Consider the following 18,604-nt stretch of genomic DNA (forward strand, 5'->3'; position numbering starts at 1 on the left):
GCTAATCATTTATCTCATAACCTCTTGAAGACCAGTGCAGATATTTTGCCCCTTTATATTTTTTCTCATTCTCTTCCCTTTATAGAGAACTGACAATCATGGCTTTCCATTTGTATCATTTAGTTTTATTTCTGTGCTGATCACAACAGCCTCCTCTACGCTCCCATTCCCATTTCCTTGTCCCTGAAAAATCTCCATGCTGCATCCTCTTCTCAGGAACAAACTCCCATCTACAGAAAAAATTCTCAAATGTTGATCCAGAAATGACTCGTCTGCCTTTCTCCACCTCCTTGTATTTATTTACTGCTAGACATCTTTATCAAAGAAAGTGGCCAGAATCAAACCCAAATTGACTATATTCAAAATTCACTCTTTTTCCCTTCTAAAATTGTCCCTCTTTTTTTTTTTTTTATAGCACAGCCCGTGCTCCTTAGTCACTGAAGCTCATACTTTAAATATCTCATGGATCATTTTCTCTTCTTTGCAGAGAAAGCCATGCAGATTTTAGAACTCAAATTTCCATTTGTGGATTTCACTCCCAATCTATACCCTTCTTACCTCTTGTCCAGACTGCTTCCATCATCATCTAACCAGTCTTCTATTGATGGACTATTTTTAATGGGATCAATCCAATATAATTCTGAGAATAGTTTCCTTAAATTACAATTTTGATCCTGGTTCATCCCTACTCAAAAATATACACTGGCTTCCCACTGCCAATTTAATAAAGTAAATTCTTCTTTTTCTGATATTCAAGGTGTTCTACCATCTGCTATCAGATTAGTAAAGCTGGAACCACTGCCAAACCAAGCTACTCTACATGCCCTTGGAGACCAACATTTTCCTCCTTTCTGTATTTATTTATGAGGTCCCTCTGGCTGGAACATCATATTTTGTCTCCAAATTTACAAATTCAACCATCTTTCTCACCCTTCTCTGATCTTAAAAACCAGCATGACAGTATCCCTCCTCTGAATGAGAAAACACTCCATTTGTATTCCTGATATCGGTATCACCATCTAAAATACGTGTGCACATGAGTTACTTTATCCATCAGCTAATAGGCTCACTGAAAGCACAGGCTGCGGACTTGAGTCTAGTTCAATGTCTGCACAGACATCATTGTGTAGAATGATGTTCCTACATGTGATATGCAGCAGAATTTCCTAATTAAACTGCAGATTATTGACCACACTCCATGTTTTGAGTCTGTGGGACAGGGACAGGGTCTGAGAATTTGTTTGTTTAACAGGTTCTCAGGTGATGATGACACTGTTGGTCTAGAAACCACTTACTGAAACTACTGACAAAAATTTAAAGGTTCTAGGCTCAAACCAATGTTTTGCCTTTTCAAAAACAACTAGGTTTCCAAAGCATTCGTGGAAGAAGTCTTGGTTCATCACTTGGAAAGCTCCCCTCATTGCATCAAGAGACTTGGGTCATTCCATTTGTATCCCTGAAATCTATGCATGGAACTAGGATGAGGCAAATTTGTTTTACTAGAAAATCTTCAGGAGTGCTAAAAAGACCAAGTAGTTAATATAAATTAATTTGAACACAGTATTTTCTAAAATCGAAGTAACACAAAAAAATCCAACCTGATAAAGAAAAGCTTTTTGTCATCAGATTTGGCAATTTCTTTCATTAAGTATACTGAAAATAGATCTTTGTAAAAATTAAGAGTGGGAATGCGAGGGTAAGGGAAGGGTTGGAGTGTGGGCGCAAGAGAGGGTGGGGGGGGGGAAGTGTCACTATGTTCCTAAATCTGTATGTATGAAATATATGAAACTTGTATAACTTAAGATAAATAAGACTACATACAAATTGAAAACCTGTGCATGAAAGGTCACAATCAACAGAATAAATAGGTAGTCACAGAATAGTAGAAAATATTCGTAAGTCATGTATATGATAATGAGTTAAAATCCAGGATATAGTTAAGGACAAGAAAAAACCTGACAATACAGAGAGAAAAATGTCATTACATAAAAAGGAAAAATCATTAGACTAATAGTACACTTCTAATATGAAGTTTTTTTCTTACTAAAATATAAATTTAAAATGTATTATCTCAAAAATGAAGAAAAAACAGAGAAGGAAAGAGGGTGCAAAAGAGAGGGGGGATGGAGAGGAGGGAGAGAAGGAGGAAGTGAATATTATTATGTTCTTAGAACTTTGTCTATAATACACATTGAACCTGTTAAAAGCTAATTAAAAATTAGGACTGGCAATGTGGCTTAGCAGGTTAAGCTGCCACCTGCTGTGCCAGCATCCTATAAGGGTGCCAATTTGAGTCCCAGCTGCTTCACTTCCAATCCAGCTCTCTGCTAATGCACCTGGGAAAGCAGTGGAAGATGGGCCCCTGCACCCATGTGGAAGACCTGGAAGAAGTTTCTGGCTCCTGGCTTTGGTCTGGCCCACCTCTGGGTGTTGTGGCCATTTGAGGGGGTGAACCAGTGGACGGAAGACTTCTTTATGTCTCTGCCTCTGCCTCTCCTTCTCTGTAACTCTGCCTTTCAAATAAATAAATAAAATATTAAAAATAAACAAACAGATAAAAGTACACTTCTCAGCAGGAACCTTACAGGCTAGAAGAGAATGGGATGATATATTCAAGGTCTGGAAAGAAAAAACTTCCAACAAAGAATAATACATCCAGTGAAGTTATCCTTCAGATGTGAAGAAGAAATTAAGTATTTCCAGAGAAGCAAAAACCGAGGATTCATCACCACCACGCAGCCCCACAAGAAATCCTGAAGGGAGAGCTATAGTAAAATTGTTGTTATGAAAACACATGGCAGTGCAAAGTTCATTAACACAGTAGGCACATAAAAGAGAAAGAAAGAGAATTCAATCACATCATAAGAAAGTTACCAAAATCTACAAAAGATTAATGAGAGACCGAAAGAAGCAGAGAATATATAAAACAATCAAAAATCAATCAACAAAATGACAATCAATATTAATTTTGAATGTAAATATATTAAATCCTCCAGTCAAAATTTATAGGTTGTCTGAGTGAATTACAAAAAACATGACCCAGCTATATGCTGCCTAAAAACTTACCTCACACATTGACTGAAAGTGAAGGTTTGGAAAAAGATATGTCATGAAAATGGAAGCCAAAAATGAGCAGGAAAAGCTGTGCTCATATATGACAAAATAGACTTCAAAATTGTAAAAAGACAAAGAAAGACATTATATATTATAAAAAGATCAATTCAGCAAGAATATATAACAATCATAAATATATGTGCACTAACACAGGACCATCCAAATATATAAAGCAAATATCATTAGACCTAAATGGAGAGATAGATTCCACTATAAGTGGGGGAACTTAACACCTGTTTGTCTTCAGTGGACAGATCATTTAGACAGGAAATCAACAAAGATACATCAGAGCTGAACCATACTGTAGAGCAAATGGACCTAGTAAACATTTACAGAACAGTTCACCATACAGCTACAGAATACACATTCTTCTCATTAGCACATGGAATATTTTCCAGGATATACCATATATTAATCCAAAAATCAAGTTTCAGTAAATTTAAAAAAACTGGAAATCATGCTATGTGCCTTCTCAGATGATAGGCAATAAAACTAGAAAACAAGAAGATCAATAGAAAATTTATAAATACAGGAAAATTGAACAACATGCTCCTGAATGACTAATTGATCATTGAATAAATTAAAAATAAAATTTAAAAAATTCCTTGAAGCAAATGAAAATGAATCCACAGCATATCAAAATCTATGGGATATGGAAAAAGCAGTGCTAAGAGGGAAATGTATGGTGAAACATGCATATATTTTAAAAAATTAAAGATTTAAATAAACAATCTAATAATGCATCTATAGGACTTAAAAAAGCAAGAACAAATCAAAAGCAAAATTAGCAGGAGGCAAGAAATAATAAAGATCAGGGAAAAAATAAATGAAATTAAAACTAAAACAACATTCAAAAGATAAACAAAAGATAAGCAAAAACAAAACAGAAACCTTTAGCCAAATTAACACAGAAAAAAAGAAAACCCTTCAAATAAATAAAATTAGAAATGAAAAAAGACACATTACAATAAGTACCACAGGAATACAAAGGATCATAAGAGCTATTATGAACAACTATATCCTAACAAGTTAGAAAACTTTGAAGAAATGCATAAAATTCCTGATTATATACAACCTACAAAGATTAACTCATGAAGAAAAATTAATCTAAACAGATCAATAACAAGTAATGAGATTGAAGTAGTAATTAAAGTTCTCCATCAGGGTACAGTGGGAAGCACCATTACACTTTTAAAACTGTATGTATGAAATATGTGAAATCTATTTCATGTATATAAAGAAAAAAGAAGAAAAAAGTCTCCCATCAAAGAAAAGTCCAAAACCTGATGAGTTAATTGCTGAATTCTACAAAACATTTAGAGACTAATTAATTGCATACTTCCTAAAATGTTCCAAAATATTGAAAAGGATGGACCTCTGCCAAACTCTTCTTATGAGGCCAGCATTACTCTGATACCAAAACCAAAGATACAACATACGAAGAAAACTACAGACCAATATTCCTGATGAACATACATGGAAAAATTCTCAACAAAATATTAGCACACAGAATCCAACACTAAATAAATAAATCTTGTTTAAAAAAGAACCCAAGTCTACATCAGAAAAGATCAAGTGGGATTTACCTCAGGGATGCAAGGATGTTTCAAGTGCAAATCAATAAATGTAATAAATCGTATCAATAGAATGAAAATCTATATGATTATCTCAAGAGATGTAGAAAATGCATTCGATAATATTCAACAACCTTTCATTATAAACTCTTTCAACAAATTAGGTACAGAAAAGAAACTACCTCGCAATGATAAACACTATGTATAGCAAACTCATAGCCAATATCAGATCCGGAGCAAGACTAGAATATCCACTTTCATCACTCTTCTTCAATATAGAATCGGAAGTATGAACAAGATGAATTAGGGGAGAAAAAGAAATAAGCAACACTGAAAATGGAAAGGAGGCAGTCAAAATACCCTTGTTTGCAGATGATATGGTTTTGTACCTATTTTTTTCATGTAAACACTCCACCAAGTAACTGTTAGAAATGATAAGCCAATTGTGTAAATTCACAATATACAAAGTAAACATTTTAAAAGTATCATTTTTATATACTGATAATTATCTTGAAAGGGAAATCAAGAAATAAATAAATCATGTTATTGATAGCTACAAAAAAGAATATATTTTAGCAAAGAAGTGAAAAATCTCTACAATGAAAATTATAGAACATTTATAACAAAGAACATGCACCAAAAAATGGAAATATATTTCTTTCTCTAGGTTGAAAGAATTAATATATTTAAAATGTCCATACTATTTAATGTAATCTACAGATTCAATGTAATCTATATCAAAACACCAATGACATTCTTTACAAAATACTAAAAAAAAAAAAAATCCTGTATTATGTGGAACAACAGAAGATCCAGAATAGCCAAAGTGATGCTGTGCAAAATAATAAATAAATAAATAAATAAAGCTAGAGGCATCACAATACCTGATTTCAAAGCATACTACAAAGCTACAGTAATTAAAACATCTTGATATTGACATAAAAACCAACACTTAGATAAATGGAACAGAATAAAGAACCCAGAAATTTACATGTGTTTATGCAGCCAACTGATTTCTGACAAAGGTGCCAAGAACATACTTTGCAGAAAGGGCAGTCTTTTCAATAAATGACACTGGATAAAGTTGTGTGTGTGTGTGTGTGTGTGTGTGTATACAGGTAGAAGAATGAAATTAGATCCCCATCTTTCACCATATTTTAAAAAACCAACTCAAGATTGATCATAGCCCTAAATGTAATATCTGAAACTATAAAAATGCTATAAAAAAAGCATAGGGGGAAATATTTCAACACAGTAGGCAGTGATGTCTTGGATAAGACTCTAGAAGTGCAGCTTTCAAAAAACAAAAAAAGACAAATAAGTTTATAGTAAACCTAGAAGCTTCTGCATAGCAAGAGACATCTGACAGAATTTAGGCTACATTTGCAAGTATTTATTGACAAATGATTAATATCCAGAATATATGAAGAATTCAAAAAACTCGATAACAAAAAACAACCAGTCCAGTTAAGAAACAGGCAAAGGACCTGCATAGACAGTTACCAGTGGTCAACAAATATAGGAAAAAATGCTGAATATCATTAACAATCAGTGAAATGCAAATTGAAACCACAAAGCGATTTAACCTCAGCCCTGTTAAAATGACTATAATCAAAAAGAAAGAAATTAAGAAACACTGGTGAGGATGTAGAGAAATGAGAACTTTTATATGCTGAAGGTAGGAGTGTCCAGTAATGCAGCTACTGTGGAAAACAGTATGGAGATTTCTTTAAAATAAAAACTAGAAATAGAGTTGCTGCATGATCTAGCAGTCCCACTACTAGGTATATACCCAAAAGACATGAAACCATTATGTAAAGAGATCCTAGTCCCAACCATCTACAATGGAGAACTATTCACAATAGCCAAGATATGGAGTCAACTAATGTGTCCATCATATAAATTGATAAAGAAAATGTGATATGTGCATGTGTGTTAATATATTTGTTGGCCATTTGTAAATACACACACACACACACACACACCATGGGATATCATTTAGTTATAAAACATGGAATAAAGTCATTTGCAGTAAATTAAATGGAACTGGAGACCATCGTGTTAAGTACAATGAGCTAGACACAGAAAGGGACATATGCACATCATATGTTCTCCTTCATTTGTGGAAACTACCAAAACCTCAACCTGAACACAAGACAGTGATTTCTAGAGTCTGGAAGTGGTGGGGGAATAGAAGGGTGGGAGGATAGAGGGCATCAAACCAGAGGTAGATGGGAGAAATAAGTTCCTAGTGTCACATGGCATGGTGGAGAGACTATAGTTCACAGTAAACTCATAGATACTGTGTGAACAAATAGAAGAGGGAAGCTCCAAGCCTCGAATCACAAAGTAGTATCAAAGATATCCCTGTTTTGATCAATACACATTGTATACATGCATTAAAATGCCACACTGTAACCCATAGGTATGGACAATTGTGTTTTTATACATATAATATTTTTTTTAAAAGTGAAGATATATGAAGAACTCTAACAATAAAACATAAGCTGTTTATAAAATGAGGAAAAGAGATGACAAACACTTCTCCAAAGAAGATATATAGATGTCGAAAAGCACAAGAAAAGATGTTTGATATCATTAATAATTAAGGAAATACAAATCAAAACCATAATGTGATATTACTTCCTATCCATTAGAATGGCTGTTACTCTACAGAATACTATACAGCAGTAAAAAGAAAAATGAAATCCAGTCATTTGCAACAAAATGGAGGAATCTGGAACACATCATGCTGAGTGAAATAAGCCAATCCCAAAGGGACAAATATCATATGTTCTCCCTGATCAGTGACAACTAACTGAGCACCAAAAAGGAAACCTGTTGAAGTGAAATGGACACTATGAGAAACAGTAACTTGATCAGCTCTTGTCCTGAAGGTTAATGTACAATGTAATACTTTATCCATCTTAGTATTTTTTTTTGTTCTAGTACCACTGGTTGAACTCTGTAATTAACACACAATTATTCTTAGGTGTTTAAACTTAACTGAAAAGTGATACCTGTTAAATATAAGAGTGGGAGTAAGAGAGGGAGGAGATGTACAGTTTGGGACATGCTCAATTGGACTTGCCCCAAATGGTAGAGTTAGAAACGTGCCAGGGGATTCCAATTCAATCCCATCAAGGTGGCATGTACCAATGCCATCTCACTATTCCAAGTGATCAATTTCTGTTCACAATTGATCATAACAATAGGATTAAGAGTCAAAGGGATCACATAAACAAGACTAGTGTCTGCTAACACTAACTGATAGAATAAAAAAGGAGAGAACAATCCAACATGGGAAGTGGGATACACAGCAGACTCATAGAATGGCGGATGTCCTAAACAGCATTCTGGCCTCAGAATCAGCCCTTAAGGCATTTGGATCTGGCTAAAAAGCCCATGAGAGTATTTCAGGCATGGAAAGCCAAGACACTCTGGCAAAAAAAAAAAAAAAAAAAAAAAAAAAATCCACCTAAATGAAAGATCTCTGTGAGTGAGATCCCAGTGGAAACAACAGGCCATCAAAGAAGGAGGTACCTTTCTCTGAAAGGAGGACAGAACTTCTAGTTTGACTATGACATTGTCGAAATAAGATCGAAGTCAGCGAACTCAAAAGGCTTCCATAGCCTTGGCAACTCATGACAAGAGTCTAGGGAGATTACTGACACCATAAACAAGAGTGTCAATTGTTAAGTCAACAACAGCAGTCACTGTGCACTTACTCCTCATGTAGGATCTTTGTCCTTAATGTGTTGTCCAATGTGAAGTAATGCTATAACTAGTACTGAAACAGTATTTTACACTTTGTGTTTCTGTGTGGGTGCAAACTGTTGGAATCTTCACTTGGTATATACTAAATTGATCTTCTGTATATAAAGATAATTGAAAGTGAATCTTGATGTTAATGGAATGGGAGAGGGAGCGGCAGAGAGGAGGCTTGTGGGTGGGAGGGAAGTTATGGGAGGGAAAAGCCACTGCAATCCAAAAGCTTTACTTTGGAAATTTATATTTATTAAATAAAAGTTTAAAAAATGGTGGCAAGGGAGTAGAGAAACTGGTATGCTTGTGCACTGTAGTTGAGAATGTAAAATGATGCATTTGCTGTGGAAAACAATGTGGTGCTTCCACCTAAAATTAAAAATATAATTAGCATGTGGGCCAACAATTCCACGTCTGAGTACATATTCATAGGCACTTTAAGCAAGGTCCCAAGTACACACACACACACACACACACACAACCATGTTCATAGCAGCACTGTTCAACAGAAAGCCGATTTTAGAATTAACCCAATGTCTATGTACAGATGAGTGGACACACAAAACACAGCTCATATATAGAAGAAATATTACCTGGCCTCAAAAGGAGGGGAATTCTGACACATTTCACAATGTGAATGAACACTGAAGATAATAGGCTAACTGAAGTAAGCCAAAGACAAAAAGACAAATACTGTATTACTCTCCTTCCATATGGTACAGACTAGTCAAATTCATAGAGACAAAAAGTAGAATGGCAGTTACTGGGAAGAGGGAAAATGGCGAGGGGCAGGGGTTATTGTTTGCCACAGGCATAGAGTTTCAGTTTTGCAGGATACAATGTGTCCTGGTCACCAGGACAACACCAGCACAACAGCACACCAGCACAACAGTGTGTATGTACTGAACACTACTGAATTCAATACTTAAAACAATTAAGATGGCAAAATATTTGATATGTGTTTTTTCCCACAGTTTTCTTAAATAGCTTAAAAATCCTTGATTAACAAAATATCAAAAAGTTAAGTAAAGACAGGATCACTGTCAATGTTTTGACAAATTGGTTCAATGGTGAACCCATGGGCCTGTTGGTTTGCTGGTTTCCCAAGAATGGGTAAACAGTGTTCCAGTGCTCTCTGCTTATTTGAAGTTTGCAAGGAGCCTCCATTTCTGTATCTCGTGAGAGCAGAAAGGGTAGTGTAGTGATTCATCAATACTAATCAGTCTTGTCAGGGACAAAAGATTCTCATTGTCAACCTAAAATACATTTGCTTTGATTATTGTCAAATACAGATTCTTACAATAATGAATGGAGAGTTGTAGTGGCAGTACACTTCAAGAATACCCTTTAAAATCCTCACTGCTTTTTAAAACATAGTACTTAAGGATTGTTACTTAAATTTACTGATGGAGAAACGGAACAGAAAGATTTCTTCAGGGAAGTATTTAGAGAGCTGCACCAGGTAATTCAGTGAGGCAATGTGTTGAGGACCACATACCCTTCTTTCCCCAGTTTGTGATCACTGTCTTGATTCCCACACTGTTTTCAAGACAAAATAGTATATGTGTGTGCATGTAATAGGTACCTATGCAGTGCATATGGACAAGTGTTACAAAAAAGTTGTTAAATCTTAGAATTAAAAAAAATTGAGAAAGAGGAGGCAGTATAACAGAAAAGGAAAACTTCATGGTATTAACAGCTGTGCCCTGATGTCTCACCAAGGTGTCCACTGAAAACGACCCCAGGATTTAGATGTGGAATACAGATTCCCATCCGCAGGCTTAGTGACTGACACACAGTTCCATCAGTTGCAACTCAAACCACAGAAAAGCCAGTGAGATTGTAATTGGTGCTTAGTGCATGCAGTTCCAAATAACTTTAAGCACTGTGGATGGAATAAGCCTCCAGAATCAGGAAGTGATAAGATGAATGTGTTTTATACCTTTTTTGATTTAAGCTCAAAGAGCAATATGAATTATGCATCCTATTCTATTTCTTACTCTTAAACACAGATGTTGAAATATATATCCAGGGCGTTTTAGTAACACAAAGTAAAAGCAATGTCATGTATTATGCCCTAGCTGGTAATGCAGCATTTTAGGATTAGCCAAGAGATTTATTAAGCAACCTCCAAGGGAAGCAGAGTTCAAGTCCAGGCTCATCAATAAAACATAAATAAACTGAACAATTAGGTACAAAGTATCTTGTCAGACAACTTATTAGCGATAAATGATAGAATCACTCAATGTCTTGAGTACAGAAAAAAAAAAAGACATGAGGACAGAAAAAGGGCTGAATAAGGAAAATAGAAGTGCTCCACTCACTACTCAAATTTCTGGTAGCCTCTGGGGCTTCCTTCCTATCTCATTCTGCTATGGAGAGGAAAGACCTAGGCTGTGTCTTAGAAAGATGTATGAAGTATAAGATGGATGGCTCTGCTCTGAATTTTCTAGTCTTTTTTTAAGCAGCTTAGCACTAAACATCAATCCATTTGGAGAAGCTGTGAACAGACTTTCAGTCCAAAAGAGCTTCCTGTTCTGTGAGGGTTAGGTTCTCAAGGTGTGGCCAACGTGGAAACTGGGATTATTCAAATGACAGTAGAAAGTACCTAAGATTCCCTCCAGTTTGTGATGCATACCTTGAGGTAAATCTGCCCCCTCACCCAGTGCCCTGGTAGCATTTGAGAACCAAAGGGGGCAGGGCATTTGCATGCCAAGTCTATTTAGTGCCAGGATGCCAATGGTCACATGTTGATTTGCTGTCAAAGGAAAGGCAGCCAAATACAGGACAGCAAGTGTCACTCCCGTGGGTTTTAAGGTAAGTAACACAAAAAGTCAGAATTACCCTTGACAGCTATGCTTCCAGGTTGGTGTCAAATAGTCAAGGACTTATGTTTAGCAGCTACCTGTGGAGTACTTGCTGCATCTCTTTAACCAGCATCAGGCTCACTTTACCACAGGTGCTAGAAATGACAGAAGTGACATTGATGAAATGCAGTTGGTGGAGGTGATGGTAGATTCACACCTCTCACATCACACCCTGGGTGGTTTCCCCACACCCAAGTGTTAAGGGAGACTTCTGTTCCATAATGAAGTGCTTCCTTTTAAAGATATGGAAATTATGCTCAGAGAAAAGAACTTGGTCCAAGTCACACAATAAGCAGGAAGTAACGGAAGTAATGTAGAAATAGCAACCCAGGTCTTCCGAACACTCCCAGGCCTATGTTACCCCATTACTATCTGCCACTGCCTAGGGGAGGCCTTTCAATCAATAAGAGCAGGCATTTGCAAAGTGGAGATGAATAGACACTGTCTACAAAACATACTTTGAATGAATAGTGATCAGGAACTTTAGATGATGGCTAAGGTAATTTCATGATTGCAAACCAAAATGAGGCAATTATTAAAGAGTTAGTCAACAGCTACCAAAGAAACAGAAATGTTTGCAAATGCAAATAGATTTTAATAATGGATTTTTTCATTAAAGTCAAGATCCAAAGACTCTACAGCTACAGTGCAAGATTGGCCAGTGACCTGCTTTTATTAATAAAGTTTTATGGGAACACAGCCATGCTTATTGGTTTCTGCATTGTCTCCTGCCGCTTTTGTGCCACAAGGGCAGAGCTGAATACTTGCCACAGAGACTCTCTGACTTGCAAAGCCAAAAGTACTTGCTATCAGGGTCTTTATGGGAGAAGACTCCCAACCCCTGAGCTAAGCCACAATGAAATTAGGAAAGATAAAAGGTGGTGTTTTCTAGACACATTTGTTCTTCAAAACAGATGATTCTCCACTGGGACTCACAGAACACTGGGAAATACACCACCGTGTAGCTATGGTTAGTGCATGGTGTTACAAAGTGTATCTTCCCTATAAACCTGTGTCTTCCAAGAGATGAAGCAGTATTGAGAGGCAGGGTATTTGTGAGATAAGGGACCACATCTTTCTGCAAGAATGGTCCAGTATTTGGTGTATTTTTATAGCAGCTTTACACATTTTGCTTTGAATGTTTTGTTCCCATTAGCTATGAACTAAACGTCTGCCTGAGTAATTGTTTCTCTTTTAGTGTTAACAAAAGAACATATGCTATTGCACTTGAATCTCATTAAGCTCTTCAAATATTAGACTTGTAGGAGACTTGGTATTTCTACAGGAAAAAAATAAGTATATTCCCATTAGCTATATTTGACAGCGTGTTAGTTATTAATATAAACTATTTCTACATGAAATATTTTTGGCCCCTCCTTTATAACTCGGAAGGGTGAAAATTCATAATGGATAACAAGATAACTGAAGCCCCCAGTTAGGACACAACTCCTTCCCCCCACCCCACCCCAGTCACTTTGACCTGGCCCAAAGATACAAGTCACTCACAAGATTCCTATCAATACTTCATGATAATCAATATTTCATCAGCTTGATCCAGAATTTAAGCTGGACACAAGCTAGGCCAACCAGATTAACTCAGAGACACAAATTCCTGGGTGCTGAGTCCCGGCAATGCTGTGCTACATTGGGAGGGCCCAAGAGTGCCCATGGTTTCAACTTACCCAGCTCACATGCAACACTTACCATGTCCTACTATATGCAAGCCCTTCCAAATACTAAATCTTTTAATTCACATAACCACCCTGTAAGTTGGATACTGGCATTATTTTTATTTTCAGTTGGAGAAACTGAGGCACAGAGAAGGTGAAGAACTGGACTGTGGTTGTGCAACTAAGCTGATAAAGGATTGGGGTATGACCTCAGACAGGGTTTAGCTCCATGGCCCATGTTTCTGCTCTGGTGGCCTTGAGGGTCCCTTGTCCTTTTGTCCTTTTTAGATGTGGCTTTTCAGTACCTGGATTCCATGCAATTCTGCAGAATCCTTCTACTAAATCTTTATGGCTTTGGCATGCCAGAATTAGTTTCCTAAAGAAGCTGAACAGAGAAGAAATTGCTCGTCTCTTTTCCCAATGAGACTTTTTGTGTAAACCATGAGAAGGATCCTGAAGCCCCATTAGAACCAGCATCAATGCCAAGATGCCACGACACAAAGTAATGAGCAGCAGAGGTGCTCCTGCATACTTCCTGCCCTCGTGGAAGCCTCACCTGTCGGCAACTTCCTTGGAAAAGCATCACTGTGCTATTCAGCAGGTTGTCCTGTGAGTGAGCAGAGCTGAGGCTGGCACTGTGTAGGTGCTCAGAGCATCTCTGCAATGGGCCCCCAGTTAAACTAAATGGGGCCTTAGAATTGCATAAAATATACACATGAGGGAAACTGAGGCAGAAAGCCAGGAGCCACTTGGAGGCAACCAGGTGACAGGTGCCAGAGCTGACAGTCTCATCACCATCCAACTGCTCTGACCTATAGTAGGTAGATACAACCAGGAAAATGTGCTGACAAATACAAATTGCAAATGGTGATAAAAAAATGGTTTATAATTGTGCCATCCAAATTCTCCTAGTTAGTGAAGATGAAGAGAACTGTTCATTTAGGGTGTGATTAACAAGAAAATTAAGCATTGGCCTTCAAGGTAGAAGAGAGGGATTCGTTTTCTTCCTCAAGCATTGGATGTAGCCTGATTTTCTAAAGTGACAGTACTATTCAGGAAAGATCCACAGTGTTCACACAGATCCCAAATGTTCAGCGGATTAACTGAAAAGAATAACTGCAAATTTGGGAGCAGGGACTGGCATTATTGTTATTCAGAATACCAGTGGTCTGATCACTTGGTCCTCAGAATTTTTTCTTGACCCTGAGTGTCTAGTTAAAATGCCTGTCTTAAGGGACAGGTATGTTGGCCCCGTGGGAAAGCTGCCACCTGGGATGCTTGTGTCTGTATTGGAATGCCTGAATTGGAGTCCCGGCTTCACTTCTGATCCAGCTTCCTGGTAATCACACTCTGGGAGGTAGCAGGTGATGGCTCAAGTACTTGGGACCCTGACACCCATGTGAAATACCCAGATGGAGTCTAGGGCTTCTGGCTTCTGCCCTGGCTTTTGTAAATTGAGTGAATGAATTAGGGGATGGGAGATCTCTCTCTCTCTCTCTCTCTCTCTCTCTCTCTCTTTCTCACTCTCTACTCCTCCCCGCCCCCATCTTTCAAATAAATAAATAAACGTTTAAAGTAGTTCTTGAAAAAGTACATCTTTCCCAGCAAGCTTTTCAAAAATGTTCAACACAATTCAGCTTGAAATCAGAATATTTCAAAGCAGCCCTCTGGCCTGGTAATATGAAACAAATAAGATTTGTAACCTCAACAATGGTTTCAAAGAAGCATGCTGGAGTATTCTCAGGCTTGTTCCACATTTCCTTCTTCTGTGAAGCAGTTTTATCTCCAGCAATGAATTCATCTTCTGAAAGCTCCCGTAACACGTGGATGCCACAAACAGACACTTGTGGAGGAGACAGCCTATCTGTGGGCCGTGCGGCGGGTTAATGCTCTTGCAGACTGTAATCAATGAGAGCAGCATGATTTACAGACTCTGCCCTGGCTGTCAGGCCGCCAGGCCATCAGCGTGCGGATCTCGGGGCTGACGGCGTGGGGGAGACTTCGGAGCCCTCGTTATGCTAGTTGTACCTGGCAGGCTGCACGGGCTCTGTGCAAAGATAAAATAAAAAGTCCCTGGGCAACCTCAGGCTATCTGTCTTTGCTGTACATGCTGCTGGCTGTGACTTTGTAGTTTATGTAAAAATAGTTGTTTGCTGAAATGGAATGAAAGCCAAGCAAAGAGTGGCAAGCTGAGACCGCAACTGAGAAAGAACTTGAAACACAGGCCTTCGTCTACCAGAATTCTGATGCGCAAGTTATTTAGTGGTTGACGGACAGCCAGGAGGCAGTACTGTGAGATTTTTCCTCTTTAGAGCTCCTTCTGTCAATGTACACAGATGGATGCTACAGGTAGAAATAGTGCAGTGCTTCAAAAAATGGAAATGCCACAATCTCGCAAAGATTTTTTCTTCTCTACCTTATATTGGCACTGGATGTCTGCTTTAACACACAACAATCGTACCCAAATATTTCCAAATGATTTTTTCTTTTTAAAATCACTACGTACACATTTTAGACTCTTCACACTTTTTAGTCTAGGCAGCTAATTCCTTCCTTCTCCTGGATGGATTCACGCTCAACAATTTGAGGAGACTTCCAGAAGTTCGTGGAAACAGAGTTAAAAGATAAGCTTATTTTGGTGCATAACATTTTTAAAATCCATGCATGAGGAGCTCTTCAAGAAGTTCATGGAACTGCAATCTATGAAAAAATGATGCATGGATTTCAAAAAAATGCACTAAAATAGACTTTATCTTTTAATTCCATTTCCTACAAACATTTTGAAGTCCCTTCCCACTTCGTCAACTTCTGAACTTATATTAAAAATCTCTGGCATTAGCCTTCCACAGAGAATACCAGTCATGCCTTTTTGTAAAGAAAATACACCACATCCCAACTAATGACGCTTATTTAAGTTACAAAGGACTTTTGCTAAGTAAAAATACCATTTTTAATTAGCAATGCTTATCTCTTTTTGAAGTCAACTAAATAGAACTCTTGTCGCTTAAATTGGCTCAGCGTTTTTCATTTCAAGTCTCTTTTTTACTTACAAATTAAAGTATGAAGATGGAGACCTGATAAAAAAAAAATGTGAGGAAACTTTGTTTATCTAATTTGCAACTGCTTGTTTGCATATTTAAGATTTTTCATTTTGTGAAATTCCAGAAATGGTAGTCAGAATGGGCTGTCTCCCAGGTAAAGAAAGAAGTCAGAAAACAGGGGAATAGAAGAACATGTGGGTGGGGGAGGAATAAAGGAATGGGACACTTGCCCAACAAAGGCTTAGAGTTGTTCACAGGGCTCAAGGAACACATGGTATCTCCACTCTGTAGATGGCCTGCGGACCAGAAGTGCCACCAAGATAGGGAACAGGAACTAAGTCAATGCACTGGGACCTGAACTCAGAACAGTCACCTGTCTTACTCTGGGGTTGACCGAACAGTGAAGGACTTCCTAGCAACGAGGACTCCAGAATTTCTATGACAGATCTGGAGCCATTGTCTTTCAGCTACACTTCCACAACAAATACATTGTTCTAATTAATCTTGGGAAGATGAGAGTTCATGGCTCAAGGATGTTTATGAACTCTCTCTTCCGGAGACACACTGACTTTGATGGGTATGAATCAAGTTGATGTTGTGAAGTTCCACCAGGAAAGCCAGAAGGAGGGAGCTGTCAGGTAGGCACAGGATGTTCCCACAGCCTGTCCAGGCATCATTGGCCCAGACAGAGCACTGTCTTTCTCATTCACAAAGTAAAAGAACCACAAAGCTGTCCATGGAAAATTAATAAATGCATTTAAGACAACCTGAGGCCAGAATGTCTTCCAAGAGGAAGTGACGACACTCAGAGGTAAGACCACGATGGAGCACTGGGACCACCCGCATTGTCATTCACTTTCCAGTCTTGGATAGGATAATGGTAAGGGAGGAGGAGACAACCTGAAGTATCCCTTTCAATCTAGGATCACAGAACTTTACCTGAGTCATTAATTTTGTCTTTTGCGTAGTTTGCATTCACAGCTTATTAGTTACAGCAATTCAAGAAATTCACATATCCTCTATCATGGCCTAAGGGGAAAAGGCACATCTCATCTCACTGTGCTCAGAACACAGAGAAAAGCATTTCCTACATATCTGGGTGACCAGTCACTGTGCCAGGATAAAGTTTAATCAAAGTACGGACTTTGTGAGATGCTCTACCTGTGAGGAACAATCTCAAAAACAGAACATAGTCTATTGTAACCCAGATTTGCAACATGTTCTTGCCCATATTTATCAAGATTTTCCACAGACCTGAGCTAAGTCAAAGCAGTTAGAAGGCCCATGAGTGGATAAGTGGATTTGAATTTCATTGTTAGTCCTTCCATGAAGACCCATAGAAAATGATTTTTAGCAATGTAAAGACTTTAGGAATGTCCACCATTCTGGAGAAAGCTCGATAGAGCAGTATGATGATGATAGCGAGATGAGCTAGAGAAATAATCACTAAGTGTTGTGAAGAAGAGAACGCAGATGAATCTATTCACATTTGCACAGGAGGGGGTAAATGTAGCAGGTATACGGACACACACACACACACGTATTTCCATTAAGAAAGTCATACTATTGCTTTCAAAATACCAAATATTCAAGCACGTATTTTATATATACTATATAAAATTTATAGTATACAAATAAAATACACAAACATATATAATAATTATAAAAGGAAAGAAGTGGATCTCTTCAGTGTTGGAACTTCAAATCCCTGTAGTAAAAGAAACCTATTTTTTAAAAACACTGATTTCCAATTGCCAAACCCTAAGTACACTCAACAGCAGAAATTCTATGGTAGAATCTTATTACAGATATAACACATGTAAAGTAAGGTCATCATATGTTAAATATATATTAAATCAAACAGAATTCCCAGGGTAGTTCCTAATCTTTCAGAGATGCCTAAACCTCAGGTTTTTCAGAGAGAACTGTTAGCCTCCCTCCTCTCTCCACCTGATTCCCATTCCCATTTTCATGGCAGTGACTCACTCTCGGGGGCATAAGAACAGCCAGCCTGCCCAGGGTAAGATGCCGGCCACTGCCTGCAAGCTGGGAAGAGCTGATGGCTCCTTATTACTTTCTGGTCACTTCAACTTCTTTCTCATGTTTTAGCTTCTTCCATATCACTATCCCTTCACCTCCTTATATCATTGTATACATGGCAGTGAGAGCCAAGAAATTCTGTTATACAATGGTCTCTCCTATTAGACCATGAGCACTTCAGTGGTAGTGAGCATGTCCCCTTTTTATACAGCTAACTTAATAAGCAAAACATTTAAATTTTAAAACCTTTCATCACCACCAATATCCTCTGCCACTAACTTTATTTAAACCTCACTAGAGGAATTGTTATGATAATGGAGACGTAGGTCTAAGAGCATAGCATTTATTACAAATCCCATTTTAGCACTTAATGTGCTTTTTTGTATTTCATAAGCTAAATACTAACAAGCAGTTCCTTCCTAATATAGAAGCTACGGATTCATTTTCCAAAGACAAATTTCTATTTCAATTTTCCCTAAAACAAACATGGTTGTTTTTAATTTATTCCATTGAGCCCCTTCTTTTGATTTTAT

The 18,604-nt window shown here is 37.6% G+C and overlaps 1 protein-coding gene and 1 long non-coding RNA gene across 6 annotated transcripts in view; one reads left to right on the forward strand and one right to left on the reverse strand.

Annotated features, from left to right (window-relative positions):
• LOC127490718 (uncharacterized) overlaps positions 1-7,949 on the forward strand; it is a 66,463-nt gene extending 58,514 nt beyond the window's left edge. The window contains exon 5 of one of the 2 annotated variants that reach the window (XR_011389105.1): positions 7,346-7,949. This is a non-coding gene — a long non-coding RNA (uncharacterized lncRNA). Of the gene's footprint in view, positions 1-2,320; positions 2,552-7,345 lie in introns of those variants that run through there. The other variant, XR_007919072.2, reaches the window with a different exon arrangement.
• The window catches only part of TOX (thymocyte selection associated high mobility group box), a 334,182-nt gene that overhangs the window by 180,714 nt on the left and 134,864 nt on the right, over positions 1-18,604 (reverse strand). The window lies entirely within an intron of this gene.

The sequence above is a fragment of the Oryctolagus cuniculus genome, chromosome 6 (assembly GCF_964237555.1).
Source record: "Oryctolagus cuniculus chromosome 6, mOryCun1.1, whole genome shotgun sequence".
Taxonomy (NCBI): domain Eukaryota; kingdom Metazoa; phylum Chordata; class Mammalia; order Lagomorpha; family Leporidae; genus Oryctolagus; species Oryctolagus cuniculus.